This window comes from Protopterus annectens, chromosome 1.part0 (genome assembly GCF_019279795.1).
Source record: "Protopterus annectens isolate FY-2018-M chromosome 1.part0, PAN1.0, whole genome shotgun sequence".
Classification (NCBI taxonomy): Eukaryota; Metazoa; Chordata; order Ceratodontiformes; family Protopteridae; genus Protopterus; species Protopterus annectens.
In genome coordinates this window covers 229,666,896-229,687,560 of record NC_056725.1, presented here as the reverse complement: position 1 = coordinate 229,687,560, position 20,665 = coordinate 229,666,896, and positions in this window count along the sequence as shown.

Sequence of the window (20,665 nt, the reverse complement as noted above, 5' to 3'; positions counted from 1 at the left end):
AACCAAACATTAGATAAAAGACAGTTGTGGTCCATCATTAAAGAATTAATTAATTTATATGAGTTTGAGAGCATTTTATCAGATGATGAAAGTATTTTGATAATCGTGTTAAGGTTTTTCAATTGTGAGTCTATGGGGACCAGACATACAAATTTGTTTTTAATTATTGCTCTTAGTTGTGTAAGAATTGGTGAGTAATTCCAGTTTACTTTCAATAACTTACGCCAGTCAGATAAAGGCAAGTCAAGATATTTCAAAACATCTCCTACTTTTAGATTTTTAATTAAAGGATATTTTGTTAAGTTCAAAAGTTTATTGTCCAATAATATATTTGGGTTTAGATGAATTGGCTGAACATGGTGCGAGATCTTTTCTAGTTTACACATTTTGAGTAAGGTTTGGAAATCTCTAATCTTTTGTTTAAATACTGTAGATATATTTTTAATTAACTATCCAGAGAGATAAAGGGAATAGCTTCAGGATTTAAATTATTAGAAATGACATAATTATACCATAATTTTATCCATAAAGAGTGATTTGGATAAGAAGTGTTATTGAATTTAGAGATAGTAAGAAGTTTATTGGATGAGACAATCAAATAATAGAGATAAAGATTAGGTAAACCCAAACCTCCCTTGTCCTTCGAAAATGCCAATCTAGAATAGGAAATTCTAACAGATTTAGGGAACCATATGAATTTTGCCAAAGCTTTATTTACAGACTCAAAAAATTTTTGAAATTATCTGATCAGATGATGAGAATTGGTAAAGAAATTTAGGCAGAATATTCATTTTAATAATGGCCACCCTTGAAAGAAATGAAAGGTTTAGATGCTTCCATCTGTCCATATCAGACAATATAGAGTTCCATAATTTATTAATATTATTTTGAAAGGAAGATCTATTATTGTGTTCTAAATTGATTCCTAAATATTTTATATTATAAGTAAACTGAAAATGATCGTCTGGAAACAAAAAAGATTTGTGTGCTAAATGATTTAAGGGAAAAATATGAGTTTTTGTAGAATTTAAAAGATAGTTGGAAACCAAAGAAAAATAATCAATAGAATTCATTATTTTCCTGTAATCAGATAATGGAGTTTGAAAGTAGATTACTAAATCATCCACAAAAGCAGAGAAATGAATATTAGTATTAAGAATTCTAGGGATGTTATGAAAAGTATTTTGAGTAATAAACAATAGCAAAGGTTCTAAATAAATGTTGAAAAGAAAAGGGGACAATGGACAACCCTGTCTTGTTCCTTTAGTGATCTTTATCGGAGCAGAAAATTGACCATTAATGTATAGTCTAGTAAACATATTCTTGTATAAAACTTTTTAAAAATTTATAAAGAATAAGGGAATATTAAAACATAACATAGTTTGAAATAGAAAGTTCCAACATACTCTGTCAAAGGCATTTGATGCATCTATAATCAAAGCATATATAGGGTTTGGATTTTCTTAATGAGATGAAGTATAGTCTCTAAAGATAGAGTATTATCCCAAGCATGTCTCTGAGACATAAAACCTGATTGATCTGACGAGATAATTGAGGGTAAAATCCATTTCAATCTGTTAGCCAGAATAGATGACAGAATCTTAATATCCGTTAATTAAAGAAATGGGTCTATAATTTACTGGGTCAGATTTATCTTTATTATTTTTAGAATTAGAATGGTTTTGGATGTGTTCCAATGAATATCTGAGATATCATTAACTCTTATATGATTGTAAACTTTAAATAGAAAGGGAAGAACTACCAATTTGAAAGTTTTGAAAAATTCTGGAGTAAAACCATCAGGTCCCGGAGATTTACCCAATTTAAGATTATCTATTGAATCCGAGATTTCTTGTACCGATATAGGGGTAGAAAGTAGTTTTGCTGATTATCATTAAGTTTAGGGAACTGCAAAGAGTCTAAAAAGAGTTTTGAGTGATTATCTTTAACAGAATTAGAAGAACCTGAATATAACTCAGTGTAAAGAGAGGTGAAAAGTTGAATAATCTCTTCATCAGTATTATATAATCTGTTATTATAAGATAAAGATGTAATATTTGGGTTTCTGAAGTTAACTTTAATAATTCTCGCTAACAATTTAGATGGAACCTGGGCCCACTCTGAATATGAAGCAAGTAGCTTTTGTTCAGCTAAGGAGAGGTTATTTTGGTGAAGCAGAATTAAATCTTTCTGACAATCAAAAATTTGTTTTTCTAAAGTAGCATCATAGTTCAGACTAAGATGATTTTCCAACGAAGAAATTCTTGATTTTAAGAATTCCTATTTCTTAAAGTATTGTTTTTTGAAAAAAGCAGCTTTACTAATAAATATACCTCTTAATCTTGCTTTACATGCAGCCCATTGTATGTCATAAGGAATGTTAGATGATTCAAGACTATTCACCATTTCATTTAGGATTTCTGAAGCTTGTTTGCAAATATCTTCATTTGACAATAAGTTATTATTTAAGGTCCACTTATTAAACATAGTTTTATTTTTGATATTGGGTTTTATGTTCAATTTTAGTGAAATTCTTGAGTGATCCGAAAAGAATCTGGGTTCTGTAGTAAAGTCCACAATATATTTTGAAATATAATCTGAAATTAGAAAGAAGTCTAATCTGGACCACGAATGATAGCACTTAGAATAATAAGTATATATATCATTCTTGTTTATACTTTTAACAGTGTGGAGGGGATCTATTAAATTATATTCTGTCATCAAATCATTTATAGCCAGGGTAGATTGAAGATTATAGGTGACAGTGGAGCGGAACGATCAATTACAGGGTTTATAACTGCATTCCAGTCACCACCCACTATAATATGATGATCCTTATAGGATGCAAGAATATTGTAAATTTTTAAAATGAACAAATGTTGTGAATTACATGGGCCATATAGATTTAAAATTAATAAGGGTTTGTCCAAACCAGCAATAGAAGTGGTAAATAAGCACCACCTCCCCTCATCATCAAATTTCTCATCAATAATATTCCCAATGAATTTTTTTTAATGATTATAGCTACACCTCTGGAGTTAGATGAGTCACCTGAAGCTATAATCTTTTTGATCCATTTTTTTTTTTACTCTTTATTCCAATCAATACGTGAAATATGGGTCTCTTGAATATAACAAATGTTAGCCTGTGATTTAAAGATCATATGAAATAATAGTGACTTTTTCGCTTTATCTTGAATGCCTCTAACATTCCAAGAATCTAAAATTATGTCAACAGGCATATTCTACAAGTATAATCATTATTGATGCTATAAAAGTGAACTCAAGGTGCAAATCCAACACAACATTAAAAAGAAGAAGAAAAAAAATAAAAGAAAAACAGTCTTTAAGTATTCAAGCAAGTCATCAAATAACATTTGTTGAAAAAAAAGAAAAAGGTTTTTAAGAACCATGAAATGTATAATAATAACCTTTATCCTAACCCTAGTGCCTACCCACCAATCCCCCTGTGATAAAGGAAGAGCAGAAGAACATAAAAAAAAAACATTGTAATTATAGATAATAATAACCTCAAGTTAGAATACAAATTACTCAAAGGAAGCCTAACATAACATAAAGTCCGAGTAATACTACTATAAATATATACAAAATTAACTAATTTCAAGACGTCCAACATGCTTAATCCCTACTTCTAATACTAATCTAAAGCTCCTATCCTTAAATTGAAATTTATAGTGAATAACTGTATTTCCTCAAGTATTTCAAGAGAAAGAGAAACAAGTAAATAATAAATAAATCACACTCTGCTTAACTAGAACACTCTATCATAAGAAGTAATACAATTAAAACTGAAATATATGTAAGATAACATATATAAGTATAACAAAACCAACTGGTAACATTATAATATAAGTAAATAAGCATAGCATTACTGAACTAAAGATAATAGTCATGCACTATCTACTGAACCTTCTTTAGTACTTTAGTGATAATTTCATTAAGCAACATGACCATTAGTATGATAAAAGCACTAATACCTGTAGAATGAGTATTTAGTTATAGTTCAAATAAAGCAAAAAACTACCAAGCAACCATATCTCAAAATGAAAAACAATTCAGTCTGGAGATGCATCTATTAACTAGATAATAGTAGTACAGGAACTATTCAAAATGAAATATTATAAGCTGTAAGGTTTTTAACACTAGTTAATATACATGAATAAAGTATAATTATATTATTAAATAGTAACTTAAACAGCATCATATATATTGGACTGAATGTACAACAATGTGCATACATATAATTTTAAATCTACTTTTGAATATTTTACTAATGACTCTGTTAGGTTATGTAGCCATACTATTCTTCTAAGCTATAGAGGTAACATAGCAAAACAGCATGAAAAGACAAGGCTTTTAAAGTAAACATTTTGAACATCTAATTAAAACAGAAACAAGCAAGCTAAATGCAGTAAATCTAAGGGCTTAAATATATACAGGTAGATTCAGCTAATCATATTAAAGATAGTTATTTCAAACCTTTCAAATAAGTAAAGGCTTTCTTAAACATAAACTACTAATCATAAATATCACATCCAGCCTCTGAGAAGAAAGAGAGCAGAGAATAGAAAGAACATGAAACTTTCATATGAACAGGTATACTTTGTAACATTTGTCAAATTAAACACTTCAGTATAATATAAAATATTGTATGAAAAATATTCTGAATAGGAAAATATGTTCATTTCCTTACACATCCTTTAGAATTTTAATATATAAAACTAACCTGTTCATTTGTTTCCAGAAACATTTTCACTCTGCTTTATGAAAGTAGCAGCTTGCTTTGAAGTCATGCAGACACACTAAAAGTCACTGAATATATTATGTGACATGAATCTGTTTAAATTTAAAAAGCAACCTTCATTTATGAAGAGAAAACACTTTAAATAATAGCCAGATCTATTAAAAAGTTAGCGCTATTGAATACTTGTTGAAAACAAGCAGACTTGTGTATTTGAAACTGTCCTTCTTTCCTCACAAATGATGACATCACCATCCATCTCAGAGAGACTGCAGTGTGCGCATGTTCATGCAGAGTATCAGCTGGAACTCTGAGGGGAAGATTTTCTTACTAGAATGTTGAGATGGAATGTTTTTCCCTCCAAAAATCATTTAGCTTACACAGAAGGTTGTAACTCAAAAGCTTGTAGTAAAATTAACATATTATCTATTTACACAGCAAGCATATGTGAGAGAAAGAGAAAAAAGTAAATACAGCAATTTAAATGCTTCTATTAATCCACACAAATCTAACAAGCATATATCCTGTCACTGCACACTGTCACACCAAATCTATCATGTGTAAATTACATGACAAGTTCTTAAGCTAATATAATTATGTCACACCAGAATTACAAATCATGTAACACAAATACTGTCAGAGTAAAGAAATGAAAAAATCAAACCTTATTGTAGTTCTTTAACAGTAGAATATTAAGATACAGTGTCAGGAAGCTTTTAAATGTTTTAAGAAAAATGTCTTTTGCATCTTTAGGATCTGAACTTACAAATCTTTTGTCATTAGCTGTGAAAGACAAGGTATTAGGATAAGCCATTCGAAATCTAATCCCTCTTTTTATCAAGTCAGCACAATAGGGGGCTAGTTTTGTCTATTTAATTTGATCTGTGCAGGAAGATCTTGGGAAAATGATAGTTTGTGAGACTTCCATATGAATTGTTTCTTTGTTTTAGCAGTTTCTAGGATCTGGAAAGTGTCTTGAAAGTTTAGTAACTTAGTATAAATTAACCTTGGTGTAGAAGAATCTTGCTTTGTACGCAGTGCTCTGTGTGCTCTCTCTACAATTATAGATTTTGAAGAAGCTTCACAATTTAACAGTGTTTCAAATATATTTTTAGTCACAGATAACAAGTTTTTATTGTCATAAGATTCAGGTAAACCACGAATAATGATGTTATTTCTTCAACTCCTGGCTTCCAGATCCAATATTTTAGCTTGTAAATCTGAAATAGTTTTATCTCTAGATTTAAAGTCACTTTCCAATAAGTCTGTTTTAACTTCCAAAGCTAAGATTTTATTTTCAATAGTAACAATACTATCGTTTATTTGCTTTAAAGATTTACTAAAGTCTGCAAACTGTTCTGAAAAGTTTTGTATAGCACTTTGGATTGGTTTTAATGCTATTTTTAGTTCTTCTAAAAGGAAATTTGAGCCATTTAAATCTTTATTACTTACATTAATAGTTTCTGTAGGTTGTCTAGATGAGTTCAGTCTTTTTGAACCTGAATCTTTTTCAGGAGAGAGCATTGAAGTATATTTGGCCTTTGTAGGCTGAGTCTCCATGGAGTCAGATTTTGTAGCCATGCCCAGAAATGGAATGCAGTCAACAGGATACCAGGAACCAGGAACAGACTGGAGCAGTAGGAGTCCCAGCAGCAGAGAGACCAAGAATGTTCTGAGGTAAAATAAATCCCAGGATAATAAGTCCAGAAGAAAAAATAATCCAAATGCGTAGAAAAAGATTTATAAAATCTTTTAGTATAAAAATTTGAGGAAAAAGGTTGATATAAGGTTGTAAAAAAAAACAAAAGTTAAATAGCTGTGAGGAGCTCAGAGAGTAAGGACTAGACTAGTCGGCGGCCATCTTGGAATCCCCCAAGTAATGGGACACTGCTAGAATGGCTGTGTGTGTGTGTGTGTGTGTGTATGTGAGGAACTGTGTGGGGGCGGGGCTGTGTGGGGTAGGGGAGGGGCAGTGGGGTAGGGGTGTGGCTACGTGGGTGGGGCTGCATGGGCGGGGCTCTGGGTTTTGCACCCCCCTGGAAAAAATCCTGCGGGCTCCCTTGGGGGCATATACATATTTTTGTATGAAAGTACTCTGTTATGCAACCTTCTTCTTTCCAATACAAATTTTACACCAACATTCTAATTACTCGAAGTACAAATTGCATCTTGCATCCCTGGGGGTAGACCCTATCTAATGCTATGAGAACACAGCCATTACATTGTTAAGTAAAGGTTGTGTAGTTTGACAGACAACAGTTTTCCTATTTATATGTGTGTGGTATACTATATTTTGACCTAGGATGTGATTGTGTCTGCTATCTTTTGTATCTTAGCCAGAGGCATGGCATATTATGCACACCTCCATCTTTCAGCACCATCTACAGCTAATGATTCTCCCTCAGACTCCCCACCTGTATCTGCTGCTGCTGCTGTTGCTGACCCTAGCTGTGGCTCTTGAAACTGTAGTGCTGCCTCTCGCTGCCCTTGTTGAAGATGTTTGTTGGCAATTATATTGTGTAACATGGCACAGTCTGCAGTTATTTTGGCAGAGGGGCCTGGGTTGTATTTCAGTGTACCTCCTGATGCGGCTAGACACCAGAATCTTGATTTGAGCAATCCAAAAAGATGTTCTAGGATATTCTTAGTTTGAACACGGCCCTCTTTGTATCCTTGCTTAGTGGGGTCATATGGGTTTCTCATGGGTGTTATAAGCAGGACTCCAGTACATAAACTGCATTTCCTAATAGATGGGCGTGTGGAATGTGTCCCTAATAAATATAGTGCACAACTCACAGGTGTGTCACATGTGTAAATCATAAGAATTGTCTGGGTTACCTGCTCTGACATTATAGATGATATTATTGGCATTAAAGACAACCTGACAGTTTATAGAGTAGCAACCTTTTCTGTTGATGTACCACCTTCCCTGTTCAGTGGGTTGGGCTTTTTTCATGTGCATGGAATATATCATCCCAACTTTTCAGGCAAGTGGGCTACTGCGTATAATTCCTGCATGGCTTTTGCTCTTTCCCATGGGGTGTGTGGGAACCAGATGTAATCCACTGAATGTTGTAATATTGCATTTAAAATCTGATGTAATATGCTACAGGTTGAGGCCTGTGATACTCCTAATATACCCTCTGTGGATCTCTGGAAATTACCAGTAGCTTGTATATGTATTACGACATATACCTTTGTTTCCACAATTACCATGGTCTTGAGGTGGATGTGACTCCCCAGTACTGGCCCAGTAATCAAGGAGCCTCAATCCTCACCACTGGCAGCAGTGGGGGATGTACATACTGGGAGGAAGACAAGTACACACACAGTAAAGTGCAATTTCCCTCAAGAGCACACAGAGACCACAGTCAGTCTGGGGCCGGCTTTTCCTTCTTTCTCCAGATCCTCAATAAGACTCCCCCGTGGCACATCTATAGAGTTGAAATCTCAGCTGAGTGGCCAAGTCAAGACCTCCAGCACCCTTTCTCTCCAACCAGTGTTTCATGTCCCTGCCCAAGTAACTGACACACACACTCTTTGAGATTTGATTTATATACAAACAGGCACAGACACACACCTGGGAAAGGTTGGCACAGGTTTACTAGGTATGCTTCCTTCAGCCCAGACTATAAGGTAATTTTCGACCCTTGCTAGGTCAAAGAACAGTCAATGTTGGATTTTCTGTTAGTTAAAAAACATTTTGTATTCACATTTTCATTTTAACCAGGTGGGAGATGAGCAGCTAAATGGACTTGCCATTCTACCTCTTTCATCTCAACCTGGTTTTTAAAGTTACCCCCTCTTAAATATTTTTGTACAATATTAATAACAGCAAATGTAAATTTCTTAAAACCTGTACATTTTACTGAATGCGTGAATACGGCATTGTTATCATCTTGTGTTTTTATGGCATAAAAATGCTCCCTAATTCTGTTATTCAAACTTCTAGTAGTCATGCTGACATAAAATGCTTGAATGTTCATGCTCCATAATTGCAATCCCACCCCCTTTATCTGCCTTCATGAAGCGTAAGTTTTTCAAACTCCGTAATTCATTCAATGTTTAATTTCTGACCGATTTAAATTATAAAACACATTTCTAACATTGTTACTGAAACATTTTCTAATATCCTTGCAGCATGTCTCAATTATCTTGATAGTGTGATGTAACGCAGGATTAAAACATGAAGGCTTACGAAAACCTTTCTTAATATAAACATCATTCAAAATATATTGTAAATGTAATTTTCTCGTATATAATTTCAAGTCAATAATCATCCTTACCACATTAGCATGATGACTGGGTATAAAAATTAAACTCAAGTTCAAAATTTTCTAATGAACATCTTTTAAAACAGCCCCAGATAAATTATAAATGTTACCATAGATTGAATCACTATGCTCATCACTAAAAGAGTTAAGCATTTCTTGTTGTGGCTCCTCCCTCTGCTCCTTGTGTTGTAACTCTGACTCCTTTGCCTTAAACATTTTTTTGAATTAGTGGATGTGTGGACCAAATCCTTCATAGTTCTAGAGTTTATTGGTAAATAGGGTAATTCTGAAAAATCGTGGCTGGCAGCTCCTTCAGAAATTCTGACGTCTTCACTGCTAGCAGATGTCCCTTTGTTAAGTCATTTGTGGGCATTTTCACTGCCCTCACTTTGTGCTGGATTTAAAGGGATATTCTGTTTGTTGGTCAAATTAATAATGATTAATTTGATACTTATTCATAGAAGGAGCTAGTTCTTCTTATAAAAAATACTTTTATTATTATTGTTCTTAAAATCCTTCCCTTCAGAATCTAGGTTGAAGGCATTACCAGTCACATAAGCAGCCACATCCCTCACAATTTTTTCTGTTTGTGAAGTACAACTGAATTTCCAAACTTTGAGACATTAGCAAAAACTGTCTCATAATCTTGTGTCAAGTTTGTGCAGTCTTTGAGTTGTTCTTTAATATTAGTATCCGACTCAATCAAGCCTTCTCTTAATTTTTCAGTTTTCACACTATTGTTGTTAATACATAATGTTAGAAACTCCCTTCCTGTTTTTGTAAAAAAAAAGACACAAGCTCTTGAAAGAAGGGAGTATCCTTGTTCACACCATTGGGAACTAAAAAAATCTTAGACCATTAGGTACAATGTTTAACTTAAGACAATGCTGAAAACATTTGTTTTCAATGACCAAGCCATGGAAATGTTTCAAACCCTTCTCCATTTGCTCAAATAAATCCAAGAGTTTGCTTCTAGAGACAGAGTTTTCTTGTCTGTTGCTAGTAGTCTGAAATGGGTCATAGTTCATATTAAGAATGGAACCGACATCACAAAACAGCTGGTATTTGTACAACAGTCTCTTTACCGTCTAAAGAGTCATCTGTGATGTCATCACTAAAATACCATTCTCTTCCAGATTCATTTAGTTTAATTGTAATATATGCCAAAGATTTTGCTTTTCTCCAACTGCAGTTACCAAACTATTAAGAATACAATCATGCAAACTAGGTATCAGATGCAACATAAGGTTCCTCATCTGGAGCACTTGCTATGAAAAAACTCAGTAAAATCAAACACCAAAATGAGAAAACCAAGAAAACCAAAACCAGTGTAAAAGAAACAAAACCAAAAACACTAGAAACACTTGACAGATGCTCAAAAGGAACCCAAAGAGTACTTAGCAAAAAATGTCTTTATTACCGCTATTTGTCTGAAGACTTCATAAGAAACTAAAATCACTTAAAAAACATATGCAATTAAATTAACAATAAACCAATTAAAAGCTTATTAGACAAACCTTACTACATTTAAACCTTGCTAGGTCAAAAAACAATCAATGCTGGAATTTCTGTTAATTAAAAAAATTAACAAATTTTATAAACAAAAGAGAGGTGTAGCAATGGAGGCAACTGTAGCCCCCTCTTTTGCGAATTTAGTGTTGGGGTGGTAGGAAAAATAAATTTTATTTAACACTCCAACCTACAATAAAGTTATATTTTACTGTTAGTTTGTAGATGATTTGTTTTTATTGTGTTAAAAGAAGATTTTGAGGTAGATAGATTTATTGCCGAATTGAATAACAGTTCTACATTTTTAGAATTTGTGGCAGGTGAATTTGGCCACAAGGTTAATTTCTTAGACATAGATTTGGAGTGGAGTGGGACTAAATATACTTCCAGCATTCATAGAAAGAATGTTTTTTGTAACAGGTATGTCCACCATAAGAGTGTACAACCCATGTACATAAAGAAAAACATCCCTCGAGGTAGTTCATCAGAACCTCAAGGATGGTTAGTGAGGACCACGATTTTTCTGGCAGAGGTGGCATTTATTAAGAGACTGTTTTTGGAAAGAGGTTATTCCCAAAAACTTTTAGATGAAACAGGTAATGAGATAGTTAACAAAATGGGTACTGAATTTCCACCTATATTAATGAATGGTTTCATAAGTAAAAAGAAAAAGTTGGGAAGAATAAAAGAGGTTATAATCAATATTCTAGACCAAAATTTTGTTTGGATATGAGTGCTGATACTGTTAATAAAGTGGTAGGGGATAAACCTTATTTTGTAGAAAAGAAAAATGCCAACATCAAACAAATGCTGGAAATGTCTGGGACAAAAATAAGCAGCGAACACTGATAAAGTAAATGGTACTTATAAATGCTTCAGTTGTATCATGCATAGGTTCATCTTTGAGGGTCCTTACGTAGATCTGGTACATCTGGACAGGAATATAAAATTTCCTAGTAAATTTACCTGCTATTCCTCTGGGGTTACTACATTTCCCTGTGTATGTCATGTCTAGCATTTTATGTCAGCATGACTACTACGAGTTTGAATAAAAGAATTAGGGAGTATGTTTATGCCATAAAAACACAAGATGATAACAATGCCTTATTCAAGCATTCAGTAAAATGTACAGTTTTCAAGAAATTTATATTTGCTGTTATTGATATTGTACACAAAGATTTAAGAGGTGGCAACTTTAAAAACTGGATTGAGATGAAAGAGGTAGAATGGCAAGTCCATTTAACCACTCATCTCCCATTTTCCTTAAATGAAAATGTAAATACAAAACATTTTTAATTAACAGAAAATCCAATGTTGATTGTTCTTTGACCTAGCAAGGGTTACATGCAGTAAGATTTGTCTAATAAGCTTTTAATTGATTTATTGTTATTTGAATTGTATATAAATAAGTTTTTTTTAAAAGTGATTTTAATTTCTGATGAAGTTTTTGGATGAATAGCGGTAATAAAGACATTTTATGCTAACTACTCTCTTGGGGTCCTTTTGAGCATCTCTCCAGTGTTTCCAGTGTTTTTAGTTTTGTTTCTTTTCACTGGTTTTGGTTTTCTCAGTTTTCTCATTTTGATATTCCTAACTGTATCTAACAGAAATTACTGTACCCTAGTTAACTTACTTCTAGAGAAAGGCAAATGTGGTGAGTGGATGCTCTTGTCAGGTCAAAGACAAAATACAAAATGCAATGTCTATCTCAGAGAGCTCTTAAATTAATATCTCAAATATTTCTTTGGGATACTTGCAGGATGACATCACTTTTGTCATCTGGCTATCCCAGGTGAAACCCCCCATTGCTAGAAACTGCCAGCATTTAGCATCTCCCTGTGAAAAATACATAGCCCTCAGATGTTTGGCAAATGGTGAAAGTCATAAAACTATAAAACACTTAAAAGACAATGGAGAAGGCTCCCTAGTTTTAGACATCCTGTCTCCATGCTGCCTTGAAACCATCTTTTATGGTGCCAATATAAAACAATTTAATTTCAACTATTTTCTAGAAGTTTTGCAAGTCAACCCTCTATGTTCTAATTTCCTCTGTTTAAACATATACATTTCCACAGTTACAATAGTTTATATACATTTCTCTTTTTTTCCAGTAGGGTTCACTGCGAAAACATCTTTAAGCTCAGTACTTTAGAAACCCTATTCACACACACTTCTGTACCAACAGTTTGATATACACATGACATACAGTTCTAGTACATTTGTAACAGAAGCATATGAATCATGTTGACATTCATAAGTGGCACATATTTTACAAAATTCCAGACAGTTGTGCTGGGAGCATCTCACCCTGTTACACTTCTATGCAGATCATATTAATATTCACAAATGACATATAATTATTTACAAAATTCCAGATAGCTAGGCTGGCAGCAGCTTCTTTTGTTGCATTTGTGCTTATTTACATCTCCAAATGATGGTATAACTGACTTGTTCCATGGGTTATAGACAGTAGTCATGTGACACGTCTGATGCACAGTATTGGTTATTACATGTAATTGTATGTGGCAAACATAAGACTGTATGGAAAATAAAGAGCAGTCCAACCACCAAGCTGAAGAAACTTTAACTTTTAATAAAACACAGTTAAAATCACAGAAGTATGAGCAATTTTGGGACTAGGTCCTTCTTCAGATAAAAACACATTTCAAACAAATCATATTTAAACAAGTAGCAGCCAATCATAACCTTAGTATTTATTGCACTCTCCTCCTTTTTAAGGCAGGCTTCAAAGGAATTACATAATTTAAAATAGGAGGTTTCTGAACTGTTAACTCTATAATCCATTTCATCTCAATGTATTCAGAGTGATTCACCAAAGCCCCCCCAGTGTTAACATTTACAACCTGCAAAACCATGAAGTTAAAACTGTGTCCAGCATTCTGCCTAATGTGCTGAAAAAGTGCATTGTGTTTATTCTGTATTCTGATAGCTGAAAAATGCTTCAAAATTCTTTAACATGCAATTTGTTTCCCAAGATAGAATGAAGTACAACATTGGCATTAAGCTAAATAAATCACATTTCATGTCTTGCAGTCTGCATAACTATTCAAATAATATTTCTTTTGCTAATTTTAGGATGTACTAATAAATTTTCTTCCATGATAAATGCACATGCTTTGCACTGTCTGCACTGAAAAGTCCCTTTTCGTTGACTTATACTTTTATGCATGCTCTTATGTTCTTGATTAAAAAAATCCTTCAAGTTATTATTTCTTCTAAAACCAAATGAAGGGTTCCTACTCACTGTATTAGCAATCTTAACATTAGTGTGCAAAATTTTCCAGTTATGTCTAATAATGTCACATACACCCTGGCTATCATTACTGTATGTCAACATCAACCTTACATTATCACTTCTATGAGAACAGTGTATCAACTTCGGAGGACTTTTCTGTGGAGAACCATGGCTTAGCTTTATCCCTTTGATGAAACTTACTTTTATTTACGATAACTTCTGTTTTAGTTTTTTTATACCATCTTTTATTCAAATTAGCCCCTAACTCTGCAATTTAATTTTCAAAATGTATCAACATTGCAGAGGCGGGAGATCCTGTTCACTTGGCCCTTGATTATATTATCAAAGGTATGCCCTGAGTCAATGCTATCATAGGCCAAAATACTATTCTTCCAACAGCTTTTTCTGTACAATGATGTATTATAAATACCCTTGCTTTCTCTAGTTAGACGCACATCCATAAAGTCTATACTCTCTGTTGAGCTATGCATAGTGAATCTCAAAAAATTTGTGCTAGATCCTAAGATGTAATAACATTTTCTAAGTCACTCAAGGTACCCTTCCATAGGAAAAAATGTCATCCACAAATGTAACATAATGTCATAGTTGTTCCTTCCTTGCATACATCTTATAAAAATTACCATTTCCTCCCAATAGGCAAGCACAAGGTTTGCATATGAATTGGCACATGGAGTGCCCATCACAGTCCCCTGCTTCTGCCTATTGTAATTTTCATAGCATAGAAAAAAAAATATTTTCCAAAATAAGTGACAATACCTCACAGACCAATCTCCTCTTGTTAGCCTCAAAATGATCTTATTAATCAAAATATGTTCAATGGATGATACGCCACATGCATTACTTATCACAGTAAGCAAATCCCTAACATCCAATGTTACTAGTATATAGTCTCATTTCTCTTGTGTAGATAAAAATTCATGCAGACCAGTTAAAAAATGGCCAGTGTCTTTTAATATTCTGGGGAAAATTTCTAGTACTTGCTTTAAAGTAACCTTTACCCATATGGATAAATGCTCAGTTAACCAACCCCTCCCTAAGACTATTAGTCTCATCTGTTTTTTTTAAGTACTTGTGCACCTTATGGAGTGTTTTAAATATAGGAGTAACAGGATGTTCAACCAGAAAGAATTTGCATAGTTCTTCACTTAGTAAACCTTCCTGCATCAATAGCATTAGTTTATTCCTTACTGTGTTAATTTGTCATCTTCGCATTCAAAGGAGAAACCTGCATAAAGGTGGAGCTGTATCCTGTGGAAGAGTTAAAACCTTCTCTTTATAAAACTCCTGATTCATCACTACCACAGCTCCACCTTTGTTGGCAGGTCTGATTATAATTCTATTGTCATGAATCAAAGAATTGAAAGCATTCTTTTGTAAAGATGTTAAGTTTCTTTGTTTGGTATTCAAAAAGATTTTGAGTTCATCTTCACATACTTTCAGAAATGTGCAAACAGTGGGGTTCATAGTGGCTACAAAAATACTTGGTTGCCTTAATGAAGTCTGCTGCCTATTCATATTATTGCCAAACATTTGTCTTAGAGAAACATTTCTCCAAAACAACATTAAATCTATTATAACTTCATTGTACACAGAGCCTACACTCAGAATAAACGTTAGTCCTTTGTTTAAGGCATACATTTGTTTCTCAGAAAGTACATAATCAGAAATATTGTAAACAATATTAAAATAGCCATCAGTCACATTGATGTTTTCTGTTTCTTGAACTCCCTGCTGCTGGAGTAATCTCGTTCCCAATTCACCTTCTTTTACAGTGGCAGCGGTAAAATTGGAAAAGAAGACATGCTTGTAGAAATGAATACCTTTGGCCATGCTCTGAGTTTTTCTTGTTCATCCGCTATTTGTTCTGTTAAGCAGAAGCTTGTGTTGAGTTAGATGATCCCTGTTTAACATGTTGAGTGGATGCTACACTTTCATATTCTGTACAGCCTCAGTTGCCATAGAAACCACGCGGTTATCTGTTTGCATTGTAACAGCACTTCATGTGCATTTACATCAGATAAACCTTCACTTTGTGTTCTGGAAGGTTGAAAATGCACATTTGTTCTTTTTACTGCTTCATTTTCATGTTGCAATTCTTGCGACCAAGTAAATATATTCCCTGTGGCAAAATCCTTATAATCCCTTGCCATTTTCCTGGTTTTAACTTGTTGCAACTTAACATCATAAGCAACAATAGCACAGAAAACTTCCAGTTTCTGTGCATAATGTTCACCAATATAAGTGCTCTCTATTCTTATCTGCAAAAGTTCAGTGTCATCGACCAGTTTATTTTCTTGTGGTAAAAAGAATTTAATCAGCAGCCTCATATATGAAAAGCTGGTTTCAAGGTTAATATGCTGCCATTCTGCTAATAATTCTGGATATGTATCATCATGAGTAGGTATGCAGTGTACTCATAAGCCTCTTGGAACAATTTTATGCTCTAAGAATGCCTCTAGGTGAAACTTTTGCCACGGCAAATGTTTTAATTTCATTAACTGGCTCTGCAGTATTTTAAGTTGTTGTTTGCAATATTTTTATTATGTATTGCAAACAAATATCAAACAATTCAGAATGTAGTTATATTACTGAGTTTACTGAAAAAGTGTTTGCTTTACTAATACAGAGGGCAGATTAGAATGACAAGTGAATTCTGTAAAACTATCATTTGTAAATGAAAATTCATTAGAGCAGCAGCAGCAGTGGAAATGCATAGCGATCACTGAGAAAGATACATTTATTTTGTTGTCATTTACAGATTGTGCACATATGGTAGAAATGCAGTAATTTAATTGTGAAGTTCTGAAGTGTCAAGGACATTTTGTTTGCTCAACATGCACATGTCTTTACTGGGAGATTTCTAACTATCACTGCTGAAAGAAAAATTACTATATTATAAATGCAAGACAGTGGTATAGATAGAAACGATCGGCTTGCAAACTGTTTGGCTTACTACTATAAATGTATTCATGATAGTACAAGCGTTAATTAAACATTACCTTACTTGGCTGGATTGAGACTCTGCACATGTGTATATACTTATGCGTTTTTTGTCACCTAACATGTTTTCTAATGCTGACAGGTAAGTTTTCTTTACTGTCTTATTTGACTAAAGATTATATTAATTTTTTTTTTTTGTAAATGACTCTGGTATATTTTTTTAGGTACAGTAATTATGCAAAACTAGGTGGTAAGCAACAGAAAGGATAACTTTAGCCATGAGGACGACTACATCTTTGTGGCAGTCCTTAGGCTATATGGCAAATATCTTTTCAAAAATGGGTGGCCCAAACAAACTGAGAGGGCAAAGGCCTGGAATTAAATGGTTATGAATATAAACCTGGCTGGTGGAAGGAACCACACATTAACAAAGTGCAAGAAGATGACAAATGTTATGATAGCATATGCCAGAGCCAAGGACAGGCAGAATGTAATTACTCATAACAGTACTGGAGGAGGCCCTCCAACAACATTTATCCCTTTAAAACCAGATTAGAATAACACCTCCATTCATGGAGATGACTGTGATATGAAGATGATAAGACTGAAATAATCAGAGGTGGTGTGAACAGTGGCTGTTACCAACATCTGCAACAGCAACACACATCTACTCGGAAAGGTAGTGTGCATGCTAAGTGTCCCCCACCTCTTCTTACTCAGTATGCAGCAGTGTATGTTACTTCTTTATTGGTAATGCTTGCAATTAATTTTGTACAAGGTCAGCAGTGGAAATAAACAGTTCCACTATATCAATAAATTTAGAACATATCAGCAGCAGAATGGCTGTTGAAGATGATGATGATGATGATCATGATGATGATGATGATGATAACATGGTTATGTTTATGAGGCAGCCTGAGGAGAGTGTCACACAGTCCCCAAGTTTGATGGCAGGATCTCATACTCCACATGTTAGTAACTCTGCAGGAAGTGACAAAGCATCACAAAGTCAAGCACATGTTGACATTATAGTCTTACATGTACAGGAGAAAAACCCATGTATTTCTACATCAGTATCTCCAACCTGGAGGAACACTTTTAGGGTGATGGCAGAAATTCAGAGGTAATAGTGTTCACAGTCACACTTTTACAAACGGGTGCCAGGTGCAGACATTTGTCACAGTTACCCCAGGAAATATGTAAAGCACTGGTTATCCATTAACATGTGTAATGTTTCATTGTTAGGCTCAGATCACTGCCACAGAATGTCAACTGGAAATGGTGAGAGTCATCCAGGATATAAGTGAGGAATCCTAGCATTATATGAAAATGGCACCAAGTAAGGATAATGCCATGATCACACTGATGCATAGCATGGTGGAACACCAAGTATCTGTGGCTGCCTCCATTTGTACACTAGCTAGGAGTCAGTCTTGGAGGGATAAGAGGACTGAGTACTGTCCAGACATTTAGTTGCAGATCACGAGACTACAAATGATTCTCAAGAAAGTACTGTGATGGGTAGGAGGAACAAGTGCAACAGATTTCATGCAGGCCATGTCAGAGTTTCATCTTTATCTGGCAAAACCTCTCATTTGAGGTCCTGATCATGGCCCCACAGCACTGTCAGATCAGCATCATTTGCATCAACTGGGTCATGAAATCGGAGCAACTTACAATCCAGCTCTCATGACAGCCTCCCATTCAAAATCACTTGCACCATCTTCTGGCTTATCTTTCGGAAATATGCATGACACATCTGACCTTGATTTACTATGGTTCAAGTGTATCATTTCTGTTACTAACAGTTTGACCTTCACACAAATTTAAAGTATTAACTTGAATGAGAGTAAGTTATTAAATGAATTAAAGAAAAAAGCGAGAGGGGGTACTCAGGGCACTTTGAGGGGGCGTACTCAGGGCACTTTGAGGGGGGTACTCAGGGCACTTTTCACAAGTATGCATTCCTGCATTTCTTTCTTCTAATGCTATTGCTTAAAATCTCATGGGACTATAGGAAGAAAGCTACATGTCATAACATAAGATTACAGTGATTAACACCATTAATGTTCTTTGCATTACCATTGTTACATCCGGTAATTACCTACAACTTAAAAATAGTAATACACAAATATTCAGAGAGACATTAATAAGAAAATTAAAGATTAAAAATGAGTATACTACCATAAAAACAAACACTGCTGCCACTGTGTATTCTGTAGTGCACAAATGATTATGTTTTTGTATCTGAGACGAAAAATTATTCTGTATGAAAAAAATGAAATAACTGATGTGCAGTACCTTAACAGGCAGCATAGTTCCAAATGAGGATGCTTTACATAATATAATAAACAATATGATGCATTTTCATTCAGTTGCAAGGTATGAACTCGTTAAATACTGAAGTAACACTTTTTATTAACTGTACTACTTCAGGACATTCAGTATGTGTATACTTTGGAAAACCACCGCAGCAAAATGTATTCCGCAAAACAATTAAAATATGATTGTTCTTTATATCATGCCTTATAATGTCACTGAACAGGAATCACTGAGCACTCAGACATGAATTTTACAAACAATAATATAAATACCTGCTCTGAAATAAAAAAAATCTATTATTTAAAGATGAGAAGAACTATCAGATGAACAGTGACAGTAGACCATGAGCTACACAGCATAGCCCAACGGTATCACTGCATGCATCAATTAAAATGTGTTTTTTATAAGAAAGGGGACAATATCCTGAATACCATGGTCCATTGCTCAGGACTAGATAATGCTTCTTTATCTAAGCAAGTTCATGGTGTGCATGAACTTGCCACATGTGGTCCCTTACTTTTAATGAATACTGGTCACCATTAGTCATAGTAGGGCTGGAACCTGGGAGCTGCAGTGAGAGTATGGGTCACTTCATTACCTGACTGGTGCATGATCATGTTATGTAGAATGCAACATGTAGTAAACATCCTGCATGCAGTAACCAGGGCATACAAAAGGGCACATCTGACTCATACAGGCACCTAAAATGACTTTTCAAGAGGTCAAAGTCCCTCTCAGTGATAATATAGGTGTAAATCAGGGCTGTGTTGTAACTGTATTCAGCAGCTCCACTTAGATTTATCACTGGTGTTATGAGACACAGCTCCAGTGGGTCTCCAGCATCACATGAAAGAAAAAAAAGGAGAGAGAGAGAGAAAGAGGTAGAGAGAAACATACAGACAGTAGTGGGGAGGGGGAACAAAACAAAGAAAAAGAAGGACAGTCATCAGCAATATAATTTTGCCACAAATACCACCTTAAATAAAATAGTAAAAAGAAAGAAAAAAATATTTTCCTCTTACCAACAAGATAACCACCCTGCATCCTACTATGCACTAAGCAGTGGCAGAGTGAGCTAGTGTGCCAGAGATGAGAATTGTGTTTGCTGCCAGGATGCTGGGCAGGGACAATGGTGATGCACCCCTGTGCAAAACACACTAACTCACAATTGATGGAAAGATAACCCTTACTATTGTGATACCTTTCCTCCTGTGGACCAGGTGGGTACCTAACTGCAGTATGGATACAATCTATTCCACCTAGTACCTTAGGTGAATGTACCACCCCATTAAAGACATTAATTGTCCTGGCTCAGTCCTGAGATGACTCAGAGAAATAGAGGTACTGATCCGCATGTGGCAAAAGTACTTCCAAGAAATGACAAAGCATCTTGAGACAGAAGCTTGTGAGATATCCAGAGTGCCCACACTTTGTCTGTTTCTGGAAAATTTGTCTGTCTGTGGAGGATCCCAGTGATAAACATAGTGAAAGCATTACATACCTTTGTGCCCACAGGGATAGAAAGGCCATGCATATCCCCAGTGCCCCTGTTTGGGACATATGTACTTGGTAAGGCCCTTAA